The sequence below is a fragment of the Pan troglodytes genome, chromosome 16 (assembly GCF_028858775.2).
Source record: "Pan troglodytes isolate AG18354 chromosome 16, NHGRI_mPanTro3-v2.0_pri, whole genome shotgun sequence".
NCBI classification, from domain to species: domain Eukaryota; kingdom Metazoa; phylum Chordata; class Mammalia; order Primates; family Hominidae; genus Pan; species Pan troglodytes.
Genome location: NC_072414.2, coordinates 24000214 through 24018370, shown reverse-complemented (window position 1 = coordinate 24018370; position 18157 = coordinate 24000214). Strand labels below are relative to the sequence as shown.

The 18157-nt window shown below is 40.4% G+C and overlaps 1 protein-coding gene across 3 annotated transcripts in view; it reads right to left on the bottom strand.

The window, feature by feature from the left end:
- The window catches only part of CHRNA7 (cholinergic receptor nicotinic alpha 7 subunit), a 139306-nt gene that overhangs the window by 106842 nt on the left and 14307 nt on the right, over positions 1–18157 (bottom strand). The gene's annotated exons all lie outside the window — the stretch shown is intronic.

Here is an 18157-nt window from a genome sequence, read left to right as displayed (position 1 = left end):
TAGCCTAAGTGTGTAGTACGCTATAACACCTAGGTCTGTGTAAGTAGACTCTGATGTTTGTACAAGAACGAAATCACCTAATAATGCGTTTCTCAGAACGCATCCTCATCATCAAATGACTATTTAGCACCAAGTTCTGGGAGTTGTTATAGCAAATTAACAAATGTGAGGAAGTTGTAGGAAGCCCCAAATGTGTAGATGGCCAGGCAGAAGTGCAAGGTAGCGTCTGAATCGAACTGGGTCGTAGAATACTCAGTTGATGTCAGAAAGCTGTTGACAAAAGGCAATCATAAAAGAAAATATCAGTCTGACAGCTGCAGAACAGGGCTAGGAAACAATCAATTTACATTCAAGCAGGAGGATAAAATGCTTCAAAAGATGTCTCTAACAACTTGGAAGACACAGATCCACGTGTCTGAACATGGGGAGAGAAATTTACACGTCTACTGGAGAGTTTGGGGATAGAATAGTGATCATTACATGAAAAATTCAACAACCGGCCAAAGATAATAGTATTAACTCTAAGGAAAAGGAATATAGCCTATTGCATGGCTCAGCTGTGAATCATGAGTTTACAGATTTTAATATAAACATTATATATTAATTCAAACAAAAATGATTATGTAATTTCATTAGGTAAATGTGATAAATGAAGGGAAGTGTGTTAATTATGCGTGGTAGTGGAGGTAGAGAGTGAACAGAGAACTAAGTCCTCACCTTCAGTATTGTGAGGTTCTTCATTGTTCAACAGAACTAAAGCAAAAAGTGGTAATATAAGCATTTTATTTCAAGATATGCACGTAAATCTCAAAGAAACAGCTAAAAGAGTTAGAATTGGTTGTCTATGAGAAATGTAAATGGAAGCAGAGAATAATAATCCTCACAGAATTATCTCAGCTTTTAAACTATGGGCAAGAGTTATATTACCAAAATGTTAATTTTAAAAAGTATCACCAATCATGATTGGTATATATTGTGACAATATCACAGGAATTATTATTACTTTAAAGAACAGAATGTAAGAGGTGTGGTAGCTTTCCCAAGCTCACATAATTACTGAGGGTCTCATCTTATTTGTTTTGTTTTGTTGTTTTTTTGGTGTTTTTTGTTGTTGCTGTTGTTTTTTAGATGAAGTCTCACTCTGTCACCCAGGCTGAAGGGCAGTGATGCAATCTCAGCTCACTGCAACCTCCGCCTCCTGGGTTCAAGCAATTCTCCTGCCTCAGCATCCCCAGTAGCTGGGACTACAGGCACCTGCCACCACGCTCGGCTAATTTCTGTATTTTTAGTAGAGATGGGGTTTCATCATGTTGGCCAGGCTGGTCTCAAATTCCTTACCTCAAGTGATTCACCCGCCTCGGCCTCCCAAAGGGCTGGAATTGCAGACGTGAGCCACCGTACCCGGCCTTATCTCATTTTTAAATGTTGTTCTTGTGAATTCAAACATTTTGTCTCTCTCTGAATTGTCCTAATAGCCACATATAAATAAGTAAAGTATTTCGGTATTGTGGGAGTGCAAAAGGTTAATTCTGATGGGAAGGGATCTGGAAGTCTCTTTCTGGACACCTCCATTTGAACCAGACCTTGAGCAATCTTAGGCTGTTCTTTCCACGCAGGAAACGTGCCTGGATGACTTTCCTTCCTCCTCTTCTGTTGCCACTACCTGGCTTTCTCCCAGGTCCGGGCTGGGTGAGGCTGGCACTTAAGTGAAGGGGTTTCCTGAGCCTCCACTGTTTGGCAGCTGTCTAGTCCCGCTGAGCATGGTGGTTCCACTCCTACAAGCACCACGAATCTGGCCAGCATTGGTATCCAATCAACAACATCGGGAGAATGACAGTACATCCAACGGGCTTGCCACAAGGACTGAGTGAGATAACATGCTTATTGTGAAACAGGGCTGCCATGCATCTCTTGTTCTTGTGATGAATCCAAAGCTCTCCTGGCCCACAATGCTCCTCGGGTAGGCAGCTCTGCGTATCAGCCCTTGGCGGGTGTGCTCATCCTGCGGCTACGTGCTCTGTCCTCCTCTCGGACTCTGATGCCTGCTTCAGCAGCCAACAATGCCATCGCACCTCAGTGAAGACACGCCCTCCCGCCGCAGATGGTTTTCCTCAATTAGCCCCCATTACAGCAAGATACAGTTCTGTAACCACTGTTAATATCTGCTTGCTGCAGCTTTTCCCCATCTCCATTTGCCTATCTGCCTATTTACTTATTTTTGTCTGAGAATTTGTGACTTAAGTCTATCTCTTGAAAGTGACCATAGCTGGAACATTCTCAACTGAAAATGGTTTCAACTGAAAATGTCCAATTCACAACATGGTGATTATGGATAAGATTGGGTTTCTGTTGTCATAATATGTTGCCTGTTTACCAGACTTTTCTTGTGTTTTCTTAAAGCATTTCTTAGTTTTACTGGATTGTTCAGTTTTCTTTGTTCCATTATTGCCCTTCAAGGTTTGAAAACTTTATATCCTATTTCTATTCTTATAGTGGTTATTTATAAGTTTATGTGAAAGTTATGTGAAAATGCATAACTTATTTTTTCTATATATGCCTTCATAAATCAGTCCATATGTGTGCGTGTGTGCGTGCACACACACACACACAGGTATGTATATACAGGTATACATATAAATAGATGATATAGATATAGAGAAGTATCTTGGAATGCATTTCTTCTCTGCTTTTTCTACCTCTGAAATACACTACCCTCACTCCTCCAGGACCGTTTGTAGAGTGAATTCTGAAGTTTCAGTTATAGATTGCTGTTGATGTTTCATGGGATGTTTGACAACTGACAATTAGGCTTAATGCCAAATTTTCTGGACTCTAACTGCTTGGATTTATTATATCTCACTTATTCTGCTTAGAGTTTGATTTTGGTTTTGCATAACTGGATTACATTATTCCAGCAATTCTTTCAGATAATTTGTGGGTGGTAAACTTTGAATCCTTGCATACACGAAAACACTTTTTGTTTTTTGCCTCTCTACTTGGCGTTTCAGAGATCTTAGGATACTAATCAGTTTCTCATCGGAGCTTGGGCGTTGTAGCCCTCTGTAATGTCCTAAATAGCCTTTTTTTCCTTACACTTGGTGTACTGGAATTGAAGGATGCAGTGGGTCTGCTGCTTCTAAGTAAGTGTTTGTGTTTTCCCTCAAATCTAGAAGCTTTTAGAAAACAAAACAAAACAAAAAAATCATTTCTCTATATCTGTACTTCCCATTCGCTCAGTTGTCTCTTTCTGAGATATCTGTTAGACTCAAGTTGGAATTTCTTCCAATACCTCCTGTCAGTCTGTGGCTTCTAAATTTAATTTCCCACTGTAACGCTCCTTAGCAAAGGCAGATTCCAGTCTGTGGTGGGAGGTACACACAGTGAGCCCGGGACACCTTATTTTATTTTCTGCCAGGAAATAGAAGAAATGATTAAGGATCACAGTGACCAAAGCAAAACAATGCAGGAGCCAATCTGACAGTTCAAGCATCAGAAAGAATAACTGCAATGGAGTAAAACATATCAAATGCCAAAAAAATCAATAATTCAAACTGAAAATAAAATCTCACTGGTCACCTATTTCAATTATCTTGGCTACTGCATAATCCATTCATTTAATGAGCAAATAAACAGAAATATCCTGAAAACAAAAAAATACAGCACTTTAGAAGGCCAAGGCGGGCACATCACCTGATGTCAGGAGTTCGAGACCAGCCTGGCCAACATGGTAAAACCCTATCTCTACTAATAATACAAAAATGTGCTGGGCATGGTGGTGTGCACCTGTAGTCTCAGCCACTCGGGAGACTGAGGCATGAGAATTGCTTGAACCCAGGAGGCAGAGGTTGCAGTGAGCCAAGATTACGCCACTGCACTCCAGCCTGGGCAACAGAGTAAGACTCTGTCTCAAAAAGAAAAAAAAAAAAATACAAAGAAGACCTGGGTTCAGGTCCCAAAATGTTCTCTGCCTAGACAGGTACAGTCATTAAGAACACCATTTCACATGATCATCAAAGAGACAAACATCAGTGAAAGTGCTTTAAAAATGTTAAAGTTCTTTGAAGTTATATACATATAGATGATGTTACTTTAGGGCTTTTTTCAAATATACACAGTGATATATGCATCCAAAGTCACACAACCAAAGCCACCTATTAGGAGGCCCTGAATACCAGCCCACTCTAGTTCTGCCCCCACAGCCCTTTCCAGATTTCCCAGCAGATTTAACAATAAAGTAAGGAGGAAACTAATTTTCCTCCAAAAGAGTGGCATTTCTGAAATAAGTACAGCATTCCCAATCCAAACAATGCCACATTATGTATCCTACTCTGTGTTCATTTCCTCTATTTGAGACTAAGTTTCGAGCACTCTAACACTAAGTTTCAAGCACTAATTCAGTACACTTTCCAAGTGACACCTGGAAAAATCCAGGAAGCCAGTGGAAATCCAGGAAGCTGCCTTGTGCCGACACATCAATGACCAGCTGCTTCCCGCTGTTGCAAAACAACCCCGGAAAGGGAAAACTTCCTGTCATGAATATTCCTTTTCAGTTTTTACTTTAATCCAATGCCCATAACTGTCCCTGTCAGAAACAATGAAGGTACCATCTGTACACTGCTGTTTTAATGCATGACTGATGGTTACTGTCAAAGGATTGTCTTGGACCACGGAATTTGCATTAACTGCTTTGGGCACGGAAGGATGGAGGGTCCGAACAACCCTGCATGTTTCAGAGGGAAAGGAGGCAAGGAGGTGCACCCTGCAGCCACACATCATCTTCAACAGCATGATAGTCAATCCTAGAGTGCAGGAAGCAGAATTAAAAGCCTACTGCTCCTAGGACCATTAGTCAGTGTAAATCACTCCCTGGCCTAAATCACTAAGACAAAGGCCTCTGATACAGTTTCTGTTTAGTCTGAAGTTGTAAAATGCAAGACTGGTAATATAAAGAACAGGGAAGCCTCCCAGACAGATCTGGAGACATCTTCCTGCTTGAAACATTACAGGCTGTCTGAAATTTACCTGACTTACATGTATATCCTGACTTCTAGTTGTTTATAGGATGTGGCCCTGAAGAGTAACTACAAACACCTGAATGTTTGCAAGTATCAGGATTCTATGGACGTTGTCCATTTTTATCAACATATCTGTTATCCTTTCATTTTTAATCAAGAAATTTTCTTGATCTTTAACCTACAGATATTTTAGGCAAATTTAAAATATTGTCCTAAATGATTCAGTCACAAAGTTGAGGAATATCAACATTTGATCAAAGGCTTAAAAAGTAGCACTTTTTATTTTTAAAGGAAAACTCTGCAAGAAAGTTTTTAAATGTTGTTTTTAAAAAGAATGTTTTTAAAGCTTTTGGCCAATTGATTTTCAAAACCCGAAATATATTTCAGTGAATATATTAGCTATGGCTATAAAGTTGGGGTTTTCCAAGTTAACACACCAAAATATTCATTACCTAATTACAGCCTATCCTTAAAATCAGTCAGTGTAGAAGGCTTTTGATTTGCTAAGAAACTTAGGGAAATATTTTTCTTTTCCTTCAGAGTCAGACAGGCATCCAAACAAAAACAAACAAAAAACCCATCTCTATCTCAATCATTAGCCAACAACCTTCATCATCAGATCCTGATTTGAGGGACACACTGCCATTCCTAATAAACAAACTGCTAAATGAAATAAGCAGAAGGCCACTGGCTGGAGACTATCTCCCATCTTTGAGTTCCTACTTAACAAAGGCAACCTAATTTATTAAGTAAACAAACCAAAACCTAACTTAGGACTATAACAGCAGAGTTTCAGCTAACCATGAACAGCTAGATTTCAGCCAATCACAGGCAGCCAACTCATCACCCCATGCCAAGTAAGACAAGTGCCTAGTGGTAGCCAATCAGATTATCTAATTTGCTTCTGTGTTCAGCCTATAAAAGCTGGTTGCTCACACTACTGGGTCAAGCTCTCTGAACCTCTTCTGGTCCTGAGTGCTGCTTGATTCATGAATTGTTCTTTGCTCATATAACGTCTGCTAAATTGAATTTGCCTAATGTTTTCTTTGTTAACAAAATCCCTCCTAAAAATAAGAATATCCATACTGAAGATATTTAATTAAAGGCATTTTAATTTCAGTAAAGGTCCAGAGAATTTGATATTTTAATCAATCAAGAAATAGAAACATAAGCAGAATGTTAAAGTATGAGTGATGACCTGAAACAGAGCATGTTAAAAGTACCTGTCTTAGGATGGTGATGGGAAACCTGGGGCCAGGGGCTAGGGCTTCTCATAAGCCCTTCTTTACTACTGACTTTGTAAATAATGTGTGTGATGTCAACATTTTTAAATATTAAAAATTTCCATTACCCATACATTATTTTCATATCATACACACATTAAATAATTAAAATGTCCATTAGGGCACAGGCATAGTGGACAATACAATGTCCAAATGTGATACAGTTAAACAATCATGCATTCATTCCACTAACAACCTTTCACAACTCTTGAAAAACAAAATAAATTAGTCACCAGTCCAATTTCCATAAAACTGCTTAAAAGTGATACACTTTATACACAAAAATCAATTCTAGGTGGGTTATAAACATAAACATGAGAGGTAAAACAGTAACAAAAATTCACTAAAACAACAATGGAAAGCTTCTAAAAAATATAGAAAAATATCTTCACGAACTTGGGGAAGGGAAAGACTTTTAAAATATGACACTGTAAGCAGTAAATGTAGAAGAAAGGATTTCTAAACTAGGCCACACTATAATTAAGAATTTCTGTTCACCAAAAGACACCATTAATCTGTAAGCATGTCATACTTCAATTGAAAGTTTACAAAAGGAGAAAAGAAAGAATGTCAAAAAGTAAAACAATAAGCCAAAGAGTCTAAGATACCTGCAAAACATATAACTGCAATGGTTTTGTTTTTTGTTTTTTGTTTTTTTGATACAGAGTCTCACTCTGTCGCCCAGGCTGGAGTGCAGTGGCATGATCTCAGCTCACTGCAAGCTCCGCCTCCCAGGTTCATGCCATTCTCCTGCCTCAGCCTCCTGAGCAGCTGGGACTACAGGCGCCTGCTACCACGCCCGGCTAATTTTTTGTATTTTTAGTAGAGACAGGGTTTCACTGTGTTAGCCAGGATGGTCTCGATCTCCTGACCTCGTGATCCACCCACCTCGGCCTCCCAAAGTACTGGGATTACAGGCGTGAGCCACCACGCCTGGCCAACTGCAATGGTTTGAATGTTTGACCCCTCCAAAACTCATGCTGAAATTTAATTTCCACTAGGATGGTATTGGGAGACGGAACCTATAAGAGATGCTTAGGTCATGAAGGCCCCACCCTCCCGAATGGACTAATGCAGTTACCGTGGGAGTGGGTTCATTATGAAGGGAGCAGGTTTAGCCCTCTTGCTCTCTCTCTCTCACACCCACTCTTTGCCCTTCTGCCATGTGATGCCTTCCACCATGTTGTGAAGCAGCAAGATATGCCAGATACTGGCACCTTGATATCAGACTTTCCCATCCCCAGAACTACGAGAAATAAATTTCTATTTTTAATAAATTACCCAGTCTCCAGTCTGTTATAACAGCACAAAACAAAGACAATGACTACGGGTTTATATCTGTAATACAGAAAAACTCATACACATCAATAAAGAAAAAAACAAACCAACACAAAACAAAAAAAAAGAGAGAGAGAAATAGTAAAGAGACACGATTAGACACTTCTCAAAATAATATATCAAAATGGAAAAACAAAAAAATGAAAATCTCCTCAACCTTAGCTGTAATCAGGGAAATGCTAATTAAAATCACAAGAAAATGTCACTCCACACCCACTAGAATGGTAAATTTAATAGACTAAAAATGCCAAGCGTTGGTGAGTATGTAGAGCAACAAGAATTTTCATACACTGCTGGTGGGAATGTTAATTGGTATAACCATTTTGAAAATTGTTTAGCATCATCCAGAAAAGTTAAAAACACGCTGCCCTATGGCCCCGCCAATCTACTTTTACGTCTGTATCAGAGAGAAATGCATACTCCTGCCCGTCAAAAGACATGTAACACATTCCTTGAAGTGTTCTTGAAAGCAGACAAAATCTAGAAGAAATCTAAATAGCCATCAATATAATAATATATGTTGTTATATTCATACAATAGAAATGAAGAAAGAAGAGCTACAGACAACAACTTGGGTGGCTCACAAAAATAAAAATGAACCAAAAAAGCCAGATCCCAAAGAACGCATGCTGTGTGCTTGGGTGATTCCTCTTATACAGAGTTCCAGAGAAGGGCAAAACTAGACTCTGGCATTTGAAGTAAGGCAAACAGTTTAGCTCTGGAGGAGCGAAGATCTGTATTGGGTGGTGACAGCTTAACGGGGTTCACTTTGTGGTAACCCACTGAATTGGTTTTGATATCATACCACATTAGTGTATATCTACTCTACTACAATTTAAAGTTTTAGAATAGGGTTAAAGAATAACTTCCAAAATAAAATGTGTGTCTCTCTACGAGCTAGCCAGTGTGTTAAAGGTTACTTCAAATGACAATAAAACTTCTTAATGGAGAACTTAAACAAACTGTTTCCTGACTAGTGATTTCAATTGTAAATTTCATCCATTTGCACTTAATGAAATATACTTTGGCAATCAGTGAGCAGCCTTACCCTAATTTGCTTAATCTAAATCTCTGATCATAATATCTTCTCTGTGTGGACTTCTTAAAATAGATACTTTAGATTATAAACTCATTTAACAATCCTGAAATTTGAAACCAACTAAAGAGTTAGCCTAACACGTGCCTTCTCTCCACAAAATAAAGTAAATAAGTTCTCCTCCCTCTCTAAGTCCTCTCCCCAGAGTATAGACACCATGGCTCTTTTACCCAAGACAGGAATATTTACAGACAATTCACTTCCAATGATGCAAGAGTAAATTTCCCATGCTGAGAATCTCTCACAGGTGGCATTCATTAACCATGACAACTGCAATTTCCTACTCCTCGTCCACTGCCACCTACAGCTTAGACAGGTCAGCTCCTACACCTATGAGCTGACGCAAAGCCAGTAGTCAGCCACACATCCAGGCCTTTCCCACAGCCCATTCTTCTGCACTAATTTTTAACCCATAATACAAGATTTTGTATAATTCATTGCTTAATTTCATATTAGTTTCAGTCCATTGTTTTGGCTACCTGGGAGCTGTGACTCCAAGGCCTCTGCGGTATCTTCAAGCTTTAGATCTTGGAAACTTAATTAGCATAGTACATGATACCTTGTCTTGAGATATCAAAAATAAAATCAACAAGGAGAGCTAAGGATAACAGGGGTGTGTGTGACTGAGTGTGCATTTACACACACATAAATATGCCCAAGTACATACTATTTTACAATACTTTTTGAATTTCTTTGGCTATAACGGTTTATAACTGATGTTAACTGAATAAGGAAATCACTGAAATTAAGAGCATGGGAACTGCAATTAGAAGATGCCAAATGACTTCCCTCTTCTTTGAGGAGGAGTAAAACACTACCTAATCCTGACTTTAAAAATAAATCAATAAGGCAGCAGAGATTTTCGTTGGCCTTCCTCCATGACAAGACTATTTCTCTTCCTTTAACAGCATGTCAAGGATGAAACGAGAAGCTCTGAGAGAGCTGAACCCTTCAGGGAGTATCTTCAGTGGTAGCCTTGAAAGGCAACATTTACAAGAAAGATTCCTTTAGTAAAAGTGCTTACAATTCTCAGTCTATACAGATTAAAAGAATTTTGTGGGTTTATCTCCCACAGCCCTCTTTAGGGCTCTGTCTCCTAAACCTCTTCAGGTTTTAGGAGACAAAATTTCAACCATAATAAATTGGTATCAATTATAAAGGTGCATTACAGATTTTTTTATTTATATCTAATAGCTGTACATATTTTGGAGGTACATGTGATATTTTGATACCCACAGACAATGTGTAATGATGAAATCGGTATCATTGGGGTATCTACCACCTCAGACATTTATCTTTTATGTTGGGAAAATTACAAGTCTGCTCTTCTAGTTATTTTGAAATGTACAATAAATTATTGTTAACTATAATTTCTCTACTATACTATCAAATACTAGAACTTATTCCTTCTATCTAACTATATCTTTCATCTAACTTTTTTATTTAATTGTATTTATTTATTTATTTTGAGATGGAGTCTCGCTCTGTCACCAGGCTGGAGTGCAGTGGCATGATCTCGGCTCACTGCAACCTCCGCCTCCCGGGTTCAAGCGATTCTCCTGCCTCAGCCTCCCGAGTAGCTGGGACTACAGGCATGTGCCACCAACCCCAGCTAATTTTTGTATTTTTAGTAGAAATGGGGTTTCACCATGTTGGCCAAGATGGTCTCGATCTCTTGACCTTGTGATCTACCCTCTTTGGCCTCCCAAACTGCTGGGATTACAAGTGTGAGCCAACGCACCCGGCCTCTTCCATCTAACTTACTCCCTTTAACCAACTTCTCCTCTCCCCACTGTCTTCCCAGTCACTGGTAACCACCATTACACTCTCTACTTCCCTGAGATCCACTTTCTTAGCTTCCACAAATTAGAGAGCACATGTGATATTTATTTCCACTTAGAATTTCTGTTCTGCTATCAGTGATGATCAACTAGGTGGTTCTCACCAACTCTCCAGTGAGAACAATTAGAAGAGCTTGGGGAAAAAAAGAAAAATAAAAATCATGCTTAAGGGCACCAGAATACTAATAGAGCAGTGAGGAATTGCAGGGACAAGATCCATGAAGGGAGGGGAGCCCTGAGAGAATACCAAGATTTGAGGCCACCTTTCCAGAGCCTGTGGTGATTATTTAATAATGCTTAAGAGGCTAAAATTTTAAACAAACCTTGACAAACTTAAGAGAAAAGGGGAAAATTTTGAGCTCAAGACTTATTGAAGAGAGGGCCAGGTGCAGTGGCTCATGCCTGCAATCCCAGCACTTTGGGAGGCCAAGGCGGGCAGATCACTTGAGGTCAGGAGTTCAAGACCAGCCTGGGGAACGTCTTGAAACCCCGCCTCTACTAAAAATACAAAAATCAGCCAGGCATGGTGGTGCATGCCTGTAATACCAGCTACTTGGGGAGGAGCCAAGATGGCCAAATAGGAACAGCTCCGGTCTACAGCTCCCAGCCTGAGCAATGCAGAAGACAGGTGATTCCTGCATTTCTATCTGAGCTACCAGGTTCATCTCACTAGGGAGTGCCAGACAGTGGGCACAGGACAGTCGGTGCAGCGCACCGTGCACCAGCCGAAGCAGGGCGAGGCATTGCCTCACTCGGGAAGTGCAAGGGGTCAGGGAGTTCCCTTTCCTGGTCAAGGAAAGGGGTGACAGACGGCACCTGGAAAATCGGGCCACTCCCACCCGAATACTGCGCTTTTCTGACAGGCTTCGGAAACGGAACACCAGGAGATTATATCCTGCACATGGCTCGGAGGGTCCTACGCCCACGGAGTCTTGCTGATTGCTAGCACAGCAGTCTGAGATCAAACTGCAAGGCTTCAGCAAGGCTGGGGGAGGGGCGCCCGCCATTGCCCAGGCTCGCTTAGGTAAACAAAGCAGCCAGGAAGCTCCAACTGGGTGGAGCCCACCACAGCTCAAGGAGGCCTGCCTGCCTCCGTAGGCTCCACCTCTGGGGGCAGGGCACAGACAAACAAAAAGAGAGCAGTAACCTCTGCAGACTTAAATGTCCCTGTCTGACAGCTTTGAGGAGAGCAGTGGTTCTCCCAGCACGCAGCTGGAGATCTGAGAACGGGCAGACTGCCTCCTCAAGTGGGTCCCTGACCCCTGACCCCCAAGCAGCCTAACTGGGAGGCACCCCCCAGTAGGGGCAGACTGACACCTCACACGGCCAGGTACTCCTCTGAGACAAACTTCCAGAGGAACGATCAGACAGCAGCATTCGCGGATCATGAAAATCCACGGTTCTGCAGACACCGCTGCTGATACCCAGGCAAACAGGGTCTGGAGTGGACCTCTAGCAAACTCCAACAGACCTGCAGCTGAGGGTCCTGTCTGTTAGAGGGAAAACTAACAAACAGAAAGGACATCCACACCAAAAACCCATCTGTGCATCACCATCATCAAAGACCAAAAGTAAATAAAACCACAAAGATGGGGAAAAAACAGAACAGAAAAACTGGAAACTCTAAAAAGCAGAGCGACTCTCCTCCTACAAAGGAAGGCAGTTCCTCACCAGCAACGGAACAAAGCTGGATGGAGAATGACTTTGACAAGTTGAGAGAAGAAGGCTTCAGATGACCAAACTACTCTGAGCTACAGGAGGAAATTCAAACCAAAGGCAAAGAAGTTGAAAACTTTGAAAAAAATTTAGACGAATGTATAACCAGAATAACCAGTACAGACAAGTTCTTAAAGGAGCTGATGGAGCTGAAAGCCAAGGCTCGAGAACTACATGAAGAATGCAGAAGCCTCAGGAGCCAATGCGATCAACTGGAAGAAAGGGTATCAGCGATGGAAGATGAAATGAATGAAATGAAGTGAGAAGGGAAGTTTAGAGAAAAAAGAATAAAAAGAAATGAACAAAGCCTCCAAGAAATATGGGACTATGTGAAAAGACCAAATCTGCATCTGATTGGTGTACCTGAAAGTGACGGGGAGAATGGAACCAAGTTGGAAAACACTCTGCAGGATATTATCCAGGAGAACTTCCCCAATCTAGCAAGGCAGGCCAACATTCACATTTAGGAAATACAGAGAACGCCACAAAGATACTCATCGAGAAGAGCAACTCCAAGACACATAATTGTCAGATTCACCAAAGTGGAAATGAAAGAAAAAACGTTAAGGGCAGCCAGAGAGAAAGGTCGGGTTACCCACAAAGGGAAGCCCATCAGACTAACAGCGGATCTCTCGGCAGAAACTCTACAAGCCAGAAGAGAGTGGGGGGCCAATATTCAATATTCTCAAAGAAAAGAATTTTCACCCAGAATTTCATATCCAGCCAAACTAAGCTTCATAAGTGAAGGAGAAATAAAATACTTTACAGACAAGCAAATGCTGAGAGATTTTGTCACCACCAGGCCTGCCCTAAAAGAGCTCCTGAAGGAAGCACTAAACATGGAAAGGCACAACCGGTACTAGCCGCTGCAAAATCATGCCAAAATGTAAAGACCATGGAGACTAGGAAGAAACTGCATCAACTAACGAGCAAAATAACCAGCTAACATCATAATGACAGGATCAAATTCACACATAACAATATTAACTTTAAATGTAAATGGACTAAATGCTCCAATTAAAAGACACAGACTGGCAAATTGGATAAAGAGACAAGACCCATCAATGTGCTGTATTCAGGAAACCCATCTCACGTGCAGAGACACACATAGGCTCAAAATTAAAGGATGGAGGAAGATCTACCAAGCAAATGGAAAACAAAAAAGGGCAGGGGTTGCAATCCTAGTCTCTGATAAAACAGACTTTAAACCAACAAAGATCAGAAGACACAAAGAAGGCCATTACATAATGGTAAAGGGATCAATTCAACAAGAAGAGCTAACTATCCTAAATATATATGCACCCAATACAGGAGCACCCAGATTCATAAAGCAAGTCCTGAGTGACCTACAAAGAGACTTAGACTGCCACACAATAATAATGGGAGACTTTAACACTCCACTGTCAACATTAGACAGATCAACGAGACACAAAGTTAACAAGGATACCCAGGAATTGAACTCAGCTCTGCACCAAGCAGACCTAATAGACATCTACAGAACTCTCCACCCCAAATCAACAGAATATACATTTTTTTCAGCACCACACCACACCTATCCCAAAATTGACCACATACCTGGAAGTAAAGCTCTCCTCAGCAAATGTAAAAGAACAGAAATTATAACAAACTGTCTCTCAGACCACAGTGCAATCAAACTAGAACTCAGGATTAAGAATCTCACTCAAAACCGCTCAGCTACATGGAAACTGAACAACCTGCTCCTGAATGACTACTGGGTACATAACGAAATGAAGGCAGAAATAAAGATGTTCTTTGAAACCAACGAGAACAAAGACACAACATACCAGAATCTCTGGGATGCATTCAAAGCAGTGTGTACAGGGAAATTTATAGCACTAAATGCCCACATGAGAAAGCAGGAAAGCTCCAAAATTGACACCCTAACAGCACAATTAAAAGAACTAGAAAAGCAAGAGCAAACACATTCAAAAGCTAGCAGAAGGCAAGAAATAACTAAAATCAGAGCAGAACTGAAGGAAATAGAGACACAAAAAACCCTTCAAAAAATTAATGAATCCAGGAGCTGGTTTTTTGGAAAGATCAACAAAATTGATAGACTGCTAGCAAGACTAATAAAGAAAAAAAAGAGAGAAGAATCAAATAGACGCAATAAAAAATGATAAAGGGGATATGACCACCAATCCCACAGAAATACAAACTATCATCAGAGAATACTACAAACATCTCCATGCAAATAAACTAGAAAATCTAGAAGAAATGGTAAATTCCTCGACACATACACTCTCCCAAAACTAAACCAGGAAGAAGTTGAATCTCTGAATAGACCAATAACAGGAGCTGAAATTGTGGCAATAATCAATAGCTTACCAACCAAAAAGAGTCCAGGACCAGATGGATTCACAGCCGAATTCTACCAGAGGTACAAGGAGGAACTGGTACCGTTCCTTCTGAAACTATTCCAATCAACAGAAAAAGAGGGAATCCTCCCTAACTCATTTTATGAGGCCAGCATCATCCTGATACCAAAGCTGGGCAGAGACACAACCAAAAAAGAGAATTTTAGACCAATATCCCTGATGAACATTGATGCAAAAATCCTCAATAAAATACTGGCAAACGGAATCCAGCAGCACATCAAAAAGCTTATCCACCATGATCAAGTGGGCTTCATCCCTGGGATGCAAGACTGGTTCAATATACGCAAATCAATAAATGTAATCCAGCATATAAACAGAACCAAAGACAAAAACCACATGATTATCTCAATAGATGCAGAAAAGGCCTTTGACAAAATTCAACAACCCTTCATGCTAAAAACTCTCAATAAATTAGGTATTGATGGGATGTATCTCAAAATAATAAGAGCTATCTATGACAAACCCACAGCCAATATCATACTGAATGGGTAAAAACTGGAAGCATTCCCTTTGAAAACTGGCACAGACAGGGATGCCCTCTCTCACCACTCCTATTCAACATAGTGTTGGAAGTTCTGGCCAGAGCAATCAGGCAGGAGAAGGAAATAAAGGGTATTCAATTAGGAAAAGAGGAAGTCAAATTGTCCCTGTTTGCAGATGACATGATTGTGTATCTAGAAAACCCCATTGTCTCAGCCCAAAACCTCCTTAAGCTGATAAGCAACTTCAGCAAAGTCTCAGGATACAAAATCAATGTACAAAAATTACAAGCATTCTTATACACCAATAACAGACAAACAGAGAGCCAAATCATGAGTGAACTCCCATTCACAATTGCTTCAAAGAGAATAAAATACTTAGGAATCCACCTTACAAGGGACGTGAAGGACCTCTTCAAGGAGAACTACAAACCACTGCTCAATGAAATAAAAGAGGATACAAACAAATGGAAGAACATTCCATGCTCATGGGTAGGAGGAATCAATATCGTGAAAATGGCCATACTGACCAAGGTAATTTATAGATTCAATGCCATCCCCATCAAGCTACCAATGACTTTCTTCACAGAATTGGAAAAAACTACTTTAAAGTTCATATGGAACCAAAAAAGAGCCCGCATCGCCAAGTCAATCCTAAGCCAAAAGAACAAAGCCAGAGGCATCACACTACCTGACTTCAAACTATATAGTACAAGGCTACAGTAACCAAAACAGCATGGTACTGGTACCAAAACAGAGATATAGATCAATGGAACAGAACAGAGCCCTCAGAAATAACGCCGCGTATCTACAACTATCTGATCTTTGACAAACCTGACAAAAACAAGCAACTGGGAAAGGATTCCCTATTTAATAAATGGTGCTGGGAAAACTGGCTAGCCATGTGTAGAAAGCTGAAACTGGATCCCTTCCTTACACATTATACAAACATTAATTCAAGATGGATTAAAGACTTAAACGTTAGACCTAAAACCATAAAAACCCTAGAAGAAAACCTAGGCATTACCATTCAGGACATAGGCATGGGCAAGGACTTCATGTCTAAAACACCAAAAGCAATGGCAACAAAAGCCAAAATTGACAAATGGAATCTAATTAAACTAAAGAGCTTCTGCACAGCAAAAGAAACTACCATCAGAGTGAACAGGCAACCCACAAAATGGGAGAAAATTTTCACGACCTACTCATCTGACAAAGGGCTAATATCCAGAATCTACAATGAACTCAAACAAATTTACAAGAAAAAAACGAACAACCCCATCAAAAAGTGGGCAAAGGATATGAACAGAAACTTCTCAAAAGAAGACATTTATGCAGCCAAAAGACACATGAAAAAATGCTCATCATCACTGGCCATCAGAGAAATGCAAATCAAAACCACAGTGAGATACCATCTCACACCAGTTAGAATGGCAATCATTAAAAAGTCAGGAAACAACCGGTGCTGGAGAGGATGTGGAGAAATAGGAACACTTTTACACTGCTGGTGGGACTGTAAACTAGTTCAACCATTGTGGAAGTCAGTGTGGCGATTCCTCAGGGATCTAGAACTAGAAATACCATTTGACCCAGCCATCCCATTACTGGGTATATACCCAAAGGACTATAAATCATGCTGCTATAAAGACACACGCACACGTATGTTTATTGTGGCCCTATTCACAATAGCAAAGACTTGGAACCAAGCCAAATGTCCAACAATGATAGACTGGATTAAGAAAATGTGGCACATATACACCATGGAATACTATGCAGCCATAAAAAATGATGAGTTCATGTCCTTTGTAGGGACATGGATGAAATTGGAAATCATCATTCTCAGTAAACTATCCCAAGGACAAAAAACCAAACACCGCATGTTCTCACTCATAGATGGGAATTGAACAATGAGAACACATGGTCACAGGAAGGGGAACATCACACTCTGGGGACTGTTGTGGGGTGGGGGGAGGGGGGAGGGATAGCATTAGGAGATATACCTAATGCTAAATGACAAGTTAATGGGTGCAGCACACCAGCATGGCACATGTATACATATGTAACAAACCTGCACCTTGTGCACATGTACCCTAAAACTTAAAGTATTAAAAAAAAATACCAGCTACTTGGAAGGCTGAAGCAGGAGAATCACTGGAACCCAGGAGAGAGAGGTTGCAGTGAGCCGAGACTGTGCCACCATATGCCAGCCTGGGTGACAAAGTGAGACTCCATCTCAAAAAAAAAAAAACTTATTGAAGAGAGAGAAGACTCTAGTAAATTCTCTGTATTTATGCCCTAGAATGTATATGCAAGAACCAGAAACAAACCAGCGCTTAAAGGGACTGAAGCCCATCTTCGTATCTTCTCAATCCCTAATCTAATTAAGGTTATGTGTGGTTGCTGGTGCCCATGGGGTGGCTGTTGTCAGAAGCAAATATTAACAGGAGTAAAAGTGTTCTCCGTTCTCTCATCTCTACCATTTTTCCCATACATTGTCTGGGACAAACTACAAACACAACCAGGCTCAGAAGGAGCACAGACCATGTAACAGAAAAGCAAAAAGAGCCATCACTAATAAAAAACAGAGGCACAAAGTGTCTTAAGAATGGAATTATCAGACAGGGACTATAAAAAAAAGTCTTATTAATATATTTGAAGAAAATTAGAACAAGCTTGAGAGCTAGAAAATTTCGTTAAGAACCAAAAGGAAACTCTTAACACTAAAGCATGCAGTATCTGAAACTTTAAAAAGGAGTCAATAAATGGGACTAACAACAGATAGACACAATGAGAGAATTCAAGGACTGAATATTGAATATATGTCAACAGAAAACAGACTGGATGAAGCATGGAGAGACAAAGTAATGGGAATTGCCGCAAAGAATAGGAGGCATATGGAATAAATTAGTCTTCTCCATCTCAGCACTGTTGAAATTGGGGGCCAGATAATTCTTTTTCTTGAGGAGTCACCCTATGCACTATAGGTCATT